The sequence below is a fragment of the Macrotis lagotis genome, chromosome 4 (genome assembly GCF_037893015.1).
Source record: "Macrotis lagotis isolate mMagLag1 chromosome 4, bilby.v1.9.chrom.fasta, whole genome shotgun sequence".
Classification (NCBI taxonomy): Eukaryota; Metazoa; Chordata; class Mammalia; order Peramelemorphia; family Peramelidae; genus Macrotis; species Macrotis lagotis.
In genome coordinates this window covers 69,535,838-69,543,029 of record NC_133661.1, presented here as the reverse complement: position 1 = coordinate 69,543,029, position 7,192 = coordinate 69,535,838, and positions in this window count along the sequence as shown.

Below are 7,192 nucleotides of genomic sequence, written 5' to 3'. Positions count from 1 at the left end.
ATGAGAAATAAATTACAGATATGTAAGAAGACAAATTTTTGTCACAGCTACTACTAAAATATGGTGACACAAGGTCTATCACTAGGTTACTGTGGCTATTTGAAAGGCATATGTTGTATGCCAATATGTGCATATATGTGCATCACAAGGAACATGAGGGATGGGAAACATGTTAATGCTTGTACATCAAAAGGATAAACTTGTGAGTCTGGGAATCATGATGAATACTATTTAGATAAAAGTAGATAAACAATTATTAAGAAACACTAAAGAGGGGCACCTAGGTGGCACAGTGGATAGAGCACCGGCCCTGGAGTCAGGAGAACCTGGGTTCAAATCTGGTCTCAGACACTTAATAATTACCTAGCTGTGTGGCCTTGGGCAAGCCACTTAACCCCATTTGCCTTGCAAAAAAAAAAAAAGATGTAAATAGTCATAGTGTTGACATGATATGGTAATGATGGGAGATGTCAAATATTTGAATATCTTATAGGGCAAACAACTTTCTGGGTGGCCCTAATTACATATTCTAAAATATGAGCCAAGCTAATGGCTACTTCTGGAACTGATTCTCACCACAAAGGAGGAATTGGTTGTTGGGCAAGAAGTATATAGGAAATGACCATTCCATTTCAGAATTTGTGATTGAGGAAGGTCAGCCATAGTCTGACATGAATCCTCTTTGTAATGGGAGTCTGGCAAAAGTGTGGACCCCATTAATTTACTCAGATGGTATCTTTCCACATAGAGGAGGCTGGGGAGATAGATGGCTTCAGAGAGTAACAATAATGATGAAGAATCTTGATGAGAGTGTGGAACCCACATGAACATTCTGTAACTTGTTCCAATTGACTGGAACTGGCTTCCCAGATAGAACATAAAGCAGCCTTAAAAAGAACAGTCAGCTTCAGTCACCTCATCTCATAGCTTCATTTCCATCTCAAGGAGCAAGGGAACTTCTTTACTCACAGTGACTGTGCAGTTAAGCAAAAGGATTCAAGTCTTCTTCCCCATCTGGGTATATAGCTCTTGAGAAATAGGGCATTCTTGGTCTTTCAATTTGTTTGTTTCTATTCTAGGTACAAGAACTGTTGTCTCTAATTTGGTGGGGAGAGCAAGCCACTGGAATTTGGGGTTTGGAACTCTACTGATTGTTGCCACCAGACCAAAAATTATGTCCTAATGTGTAAGGAATGATTTTCTGATCTATGACAATGAAAGCTTAAGCAAAGACTTATCCACCATTGATGACACTTTTGGATGTGAACTTAGTAGGATCAAAACTATATGGGAATTGTGAGGCTGCTAGGTGGCACAGTGGATAGAGCACCAACCCTAGAGTCAGGAGTCTCTGAGTTCAAATTCAGCCTCAGACACTTAATAATCACCTAGCTGTGTGGCCTCGGGCAAGTCACTTAACCCCATTTGCCTTGCACAAAAAAAAACCCCTAAAAAAAACTATATGGGAATCGAGCTAAGTTTTGAATCCAATCCTTCAGAAACTGAAATATTAGAGGGAAATTTTTTTGTACATTTGTTTTTGTCATATCTGTTAAGTAAATGTTTCTTTGTAAACACCAGTCTATGCTAAGTAGTTAAATGATTCTTATTGTTGAACTCCAAATGGAAGAATTAATTGTTGAGGTATATGATAATATACCTCATCAGCATATGGTAGAATAGAAGACACATACACAAACCCTGAAATCTTATGAGTGGAGATGTAACTATCCTGGCTTTGGGAGAGAGAACCAGAGCTTATCATACTATAACTATATATTTTTTTAGATTTTTTTATTTCAAGGCAATGGGTTTAAGTGGCTTGCCCGAGGCCACACGGCTAGGTGATTATTAAGCGTCTGAGGTTGGATTTGAACCCAGGTACTCCTGACTCCAAGGCTGGTGCTCTATTCACTGCACCACCTAGCCACCCACTATAACTGTATTTTAAAGTACAAGTTTCTAAGGGTTTAGCTAAAGGATAGTTAGTATACTATGAACTAAAATTACTTCGAGACAGAGACTAGCACTTTTGTACTATGTTAAGATTGATCTGTATGAGAAGTTATGGGAATGGAACTGCAGTGGGAAAAGGTGGGGAAGAGGGTAGTGGTGGTTAGAGAATACTCTCATACCTAGGATAACATAAAGTCCAATGTCAATAATGCTTTACATGAGTTATTTCATTTGATCCTCATTTTACAGAAGAGGAAACTAAGATTGAAAAATTGAGGTTGAGAGATTTGCTCAAAGTCACCTATCTAGTAAGCATTCAAACTCGGATCTTCCTGACTGTGTCCAGCACTCTACCTGCTCTGCCACCCAGGGGCATGTCTAGATGATCAATTTATCTGAAAATCATCTGAGGGATTTTAATAGTCAGCAAACTTGACATGAATCAAGAATTGACTCAAGATAGCAGCCAAGGAAGCTAATGTAACCTTAGGTTGAATTAAGTATTGGATTTAGCAGTCTTCTCAAACTCAAAAAAACCCAAAACAAAACTCTACATGAGAATCCCTACAGGCCATATATTGACTTAGAAAACCACATAATCAATATTATCTATGTTTTACTGAATTTTTATTTAAAAAAAATTCCCAATTACATTTTAATCTGGTTTGGTCCCTATAGGGAAGTAGTATGGATCACATGTGGCCAAGAACTATATGTTTGCTAACCTCCCGTTTAAGGATTAGGATGGTTCTACAGTACTCTAGCCTTTTCAGATCACATTCAGAATCTTGTGTTCAGAGGGTCCAATGCTTTATGATCCAGAAGATAGCAACCATGATGATAAAGGATCTTAGAATCATATCATAAAAACAGGGGAAACATGATGACTGCCTTAAAGTATTTTAAGTTTCTTGAAGAATTACTTGTTCTTCCTGACTCCAGAAGACAGAAATAAGAGCAATGGATAGGAGCTACCAGGAAGCAAAGTTAGGGTTGAAAAAAGGAAAAAAAATTCCTAATTGGAGCTTTACATGAGTTACTCCTACTTAGGAGGTCTACTATCTTTCTCATTGAATGTCTTCAAAATAGATGTCTTCAAACAGTTTTGGGTATGTTATACAGGGGAGTCTTGTTCAAGTGTGGATTGGATTCACTTTCTATTTCTTAGATTCTAATAAAACCTGAGGGGTGGCTAGGTGGTGTAGTAGATAAAGCACCAGCCCTGGAGTCAGGAGTACCTGGGTTCAAATCCCACACACCTAGCTGTGTGGCCTTGAGCAAGCCACTTAACTCCATTTGCCTTGCAAAAACCAAAAAAAACCAAACCAAAACAAAACAAACCTGAATTGCTTTCAAGGACATCTATTGTATTGGTTTGGGGAGAAACTGGGATACTATTGACAATGAATGTTATCTTAAATCCTGGGTGTGAGAAGAATATTTTCTGTCCTCTTTTGCTCACTGCAGGCCTATCCTCATCCCTCTCATCTTGCTGCTCAATCTCTATCTGCCTCCCTTAAATGCCCTATTTTTCCTTCAAGTTGTGTGTATCTGTTCTTCAAGTCTTTCCTTACTTGTTCAATATTAACTATCACCAAACCTCCAACACTGATCTTCCTCTCTAAAATTTTCCTGCATCCTCAGTTATCCCCATTCATACCCTGGCTGTGAATGAATACACACACACACACACACACACACACACACACACACACACACACACACACACACACACAATGAATTTATCAATATGGACTTCCTTCTAACTCCTACATGGGTTATTGATGCAGGCCTTCTATGATTTCCTTTTACATTGTATCATACCTCACCCTCATCATCCTCCTCTCTCATTGTGTGACTGAAAAACCCATACTATGTGTTTCTCTTTTACCTTAAATCTCTCACAACTCCTACTCCCCATTATTTCTCTTACATCTTGTGTTTGAAATGTGGACTACAATATTTCCTCACATTTTGTCTTCTGCCTTCTGTTTTCCTCTGTAATTTTTCAAATGGCCTTATATTCCAGTATCTCCCTGGACCAACACTTACAGTTTCTCATAATATATTCCCAGGTCCCAAATTGTTATATGACTAAATTAGTTTGGAAAACTCTGATATAGATAAATACTGAAGGAATAGGCAATATGCTAGATGAGAGAACCAAGGTCCAAAATTATCTTGGGAGAATAAGAGACACTTTGTACATGAAAGATGAAATGGGAGTATTTAGGCTTTTTTAGGGTTTTTTTAAACAAGGCAATGGGGTTAAGTGGCTTGCCCAAGGCCACACAGCTAGGTAATTATTAAGTGTCTGAGGCCAGATTTGAATTCAGATATTCCTGGCTCCAGGGCCTGTGCTCTATCCACTGCACCACCTAGCCGCCCCCATGGGATTACTTGTTAAAATGAGTATTATGAGATCTTGTAGGCACCTGTATGTGTAGTTGTATAAGCATCTGAAATTGCTTAGGAACTCCACTTTGAGTGCTTAGCCTGCCTGCAGTTATTTTTAATATATTTTAATAGTCTTTTTACTTCCTTGGTTTTGAGTAAAGATTTCATATATATATATGTGTGTGTGTGTGTGTGTGTGTGTGTATAAAACATCTGTAAAATAATAATAGTGAGACAGAATTCTGAGTCCAAACCAACAAGATGAAATTTAACAGGGATAAATGTTAAAATCCCCCCACCAAAAACAGTTGTACAAGATGGGGAGTCTTGGCTTTGCAACAGTTCCTTTGAAAAAAGGCATCTTTTGTTTCCAAAATCTTAATGAGAGATAACTAGTATACAACCTCTAAGAAGGTTCATTTGAGTAGATTGCAATCAGTAGAAGAACTGTGTGCAGATCATGGGAGCTTATTGTCCTACTGATCAGACTATATTGGGAGCATGTTATTCAGTTATGAGCCTGCTGGTTTTTGAGAGACTGGCAGAACTGTATCCAAAGCAGGGTGATCTGAACGGTGAGATATCTGAAACCATGCTATGTAAAGAATGGGTGGAGAGCTAGGCATGTTTTTGGAGAAGAGAGCACTTATCCAGGACCATCATAAAAGTCTTTAAATATTTGAAGTACAATTATATAGAAAGAGTAGATTTGGGCGGAGCCAAGATGGCAACATGAAGGGATCAAGTCTTAGGAGCTCTCTGATAAAAACTCATAAGCTAAGGACTCTAACTAAACTTTCAAGAGACAGAACCTACAAAGGGACCCAGGGAGGCAGTTCCCCTACTCAAGGTAACCTGAAAAAGAGCAGAAAGGCTCTGCTCCCCGGGGTCGGAGGGGCAGCCCTCCAGAGGGGTGGCCGGCCAGAGCCAAAGAACCTCAGCCTCCAGGAGGCAGCCCCAGGGTGCTGGGAGCTGTGGCTCACAGCAGCAGGGGAGTCTCCTGAGCTGCACCCTGAGGAGCACTGGGCACAAAGTGGGGGAACAGCGGGGAACCTCTGCCAGAGCAAGCACGTGGAGCCCAGCCCTCAGGGCACACAGCCAGCAGCTTGGCCACTGCATTCCAGATCCAGGAAACAGAAGCAGGTGGAGCCAGTAAGCAGGAGCCCCCAGGGCATGAGCCCATTGAGCTGAGGGAGGGGAGTGAAGAGAGACTGCTGAGCTCTGTCCTCTGCCCCTGGAACAGGACTCTGGGGCTCTGACCACATTCAGATCCTGATCCCAGTCTAGGCCCCCCATAGAACAACAGGGCCCCCCCACCTCAGCCCCATAGTAGAGGGGGGCGCTTATGGTCATTCACAGACCAGGAGGGAGCACAGAGCCTCACACACTGAGATCCTTGTGGGAGTGTCTCAAAAGCTCAGGAAGCACCCCAAAACCAGGCCCAGGCTGGGAAAATGAGCAAGCAGAGAAATAAGAGGAAGACTATTGAGAAATATTTTGCAAATGAGCCCAAGAAGGATCAAAATACTCAGTCTGAAGATGAGGAAGCACAAGCTCCTGCATCTAAAGACTGCAATAAAAACAGAAATTGGGCTCAGGCTATGACAGAGCTCAAAAAAGACTTTGAAAATCAAATGAGGGAGTTGGAAGAAAAACTGGGGAAAAAAAGGAGAGAGATGCAGGAAAAACATGAAAATGAAGTCAGCAGCTTAGTCAAGGAAATCCAAAAAAATGCTGAAGAAAATAGCATGCTAAAAACCAGCTTAGGTCAAATGGATAAAACAGTTCAAAAAGTTATTGAGGAGAAGAATGCTTTAAAAAGCAAAATTGGCCAGATGGAAAAAGAGATAAGAAAACTCTCTGAGGAGAACAAATCCTTCAGACAAAGAATAGAATTCAGGGAGATTGATGAATTTACCAGAAATCAGGGATCAATACTTCAAAACCAAAAAAATGAAAAATTAGAAGAAAATGTGAAATATCTCATTGAAAAAACAACTGATATGGAAAACAGACTTAGAAAAGATAATTTAAAAATTATTGAAATACCTGAAAGTCATGATCAGGAAAAGAGCCTTGACATCATTTTCAAAGAATTACTACAGGAAAATTGCCCTGATATTCTAGAAGTAGGGGGCAAAATAGAAATGGAGAGAATCCACCGATCCCCCCAAGAAAGAGATCCCAAAAAACCAACCCCCAGGAATATTATAGCCAAGTCCCAGAACTCCCAAGTCAAAGAGAAAATATTACAAGCAGCCAGAAGGACACAGTTCAAATATCGTGGAGCTGCAGTCAGGATCACACAGGACTTAGTAGCAACTACATTGGAAGCTCGTAGGGCTTGGAATACAATATACCAGAAGGCAAAAGAGCTTAGAATGCAGCCAAGAATGAACTACCCAGCAAGGCTGAATGTCCTCTTCCAGGGAAAAAGATGGACTTTCAATGAACCAGGGGAATTTCAAAGGTTCCTTTTGGAATGGCCAGAGCTGAACAGAAGGTTTGATCTTCAGATACAGGAATCAGGTGAAACATGGAGATTGGAGGAGAGGGGGGAAATATGAGGGACTTAATGAGGATGAACTGCATGTATGGAAAAATTATACTGATAATATTCATATGAACCTTCTCAGTTAATAGAGCAGGTAGAGGGAACTTTTATAGTTGAAGCACAGGAGAAAGCTGAATTCAAAGATAAAATACGGTGTAAAAATGGAGTCAATAGGAAAAAAAGGGAAATGGAATGGGAGAAAGAAAAAGGAGAGGGGGAATAGTCCAAGATATTCCACATAATAAGATTTTTTTTATTACAATGAGCTATTGCAATGATATGGAA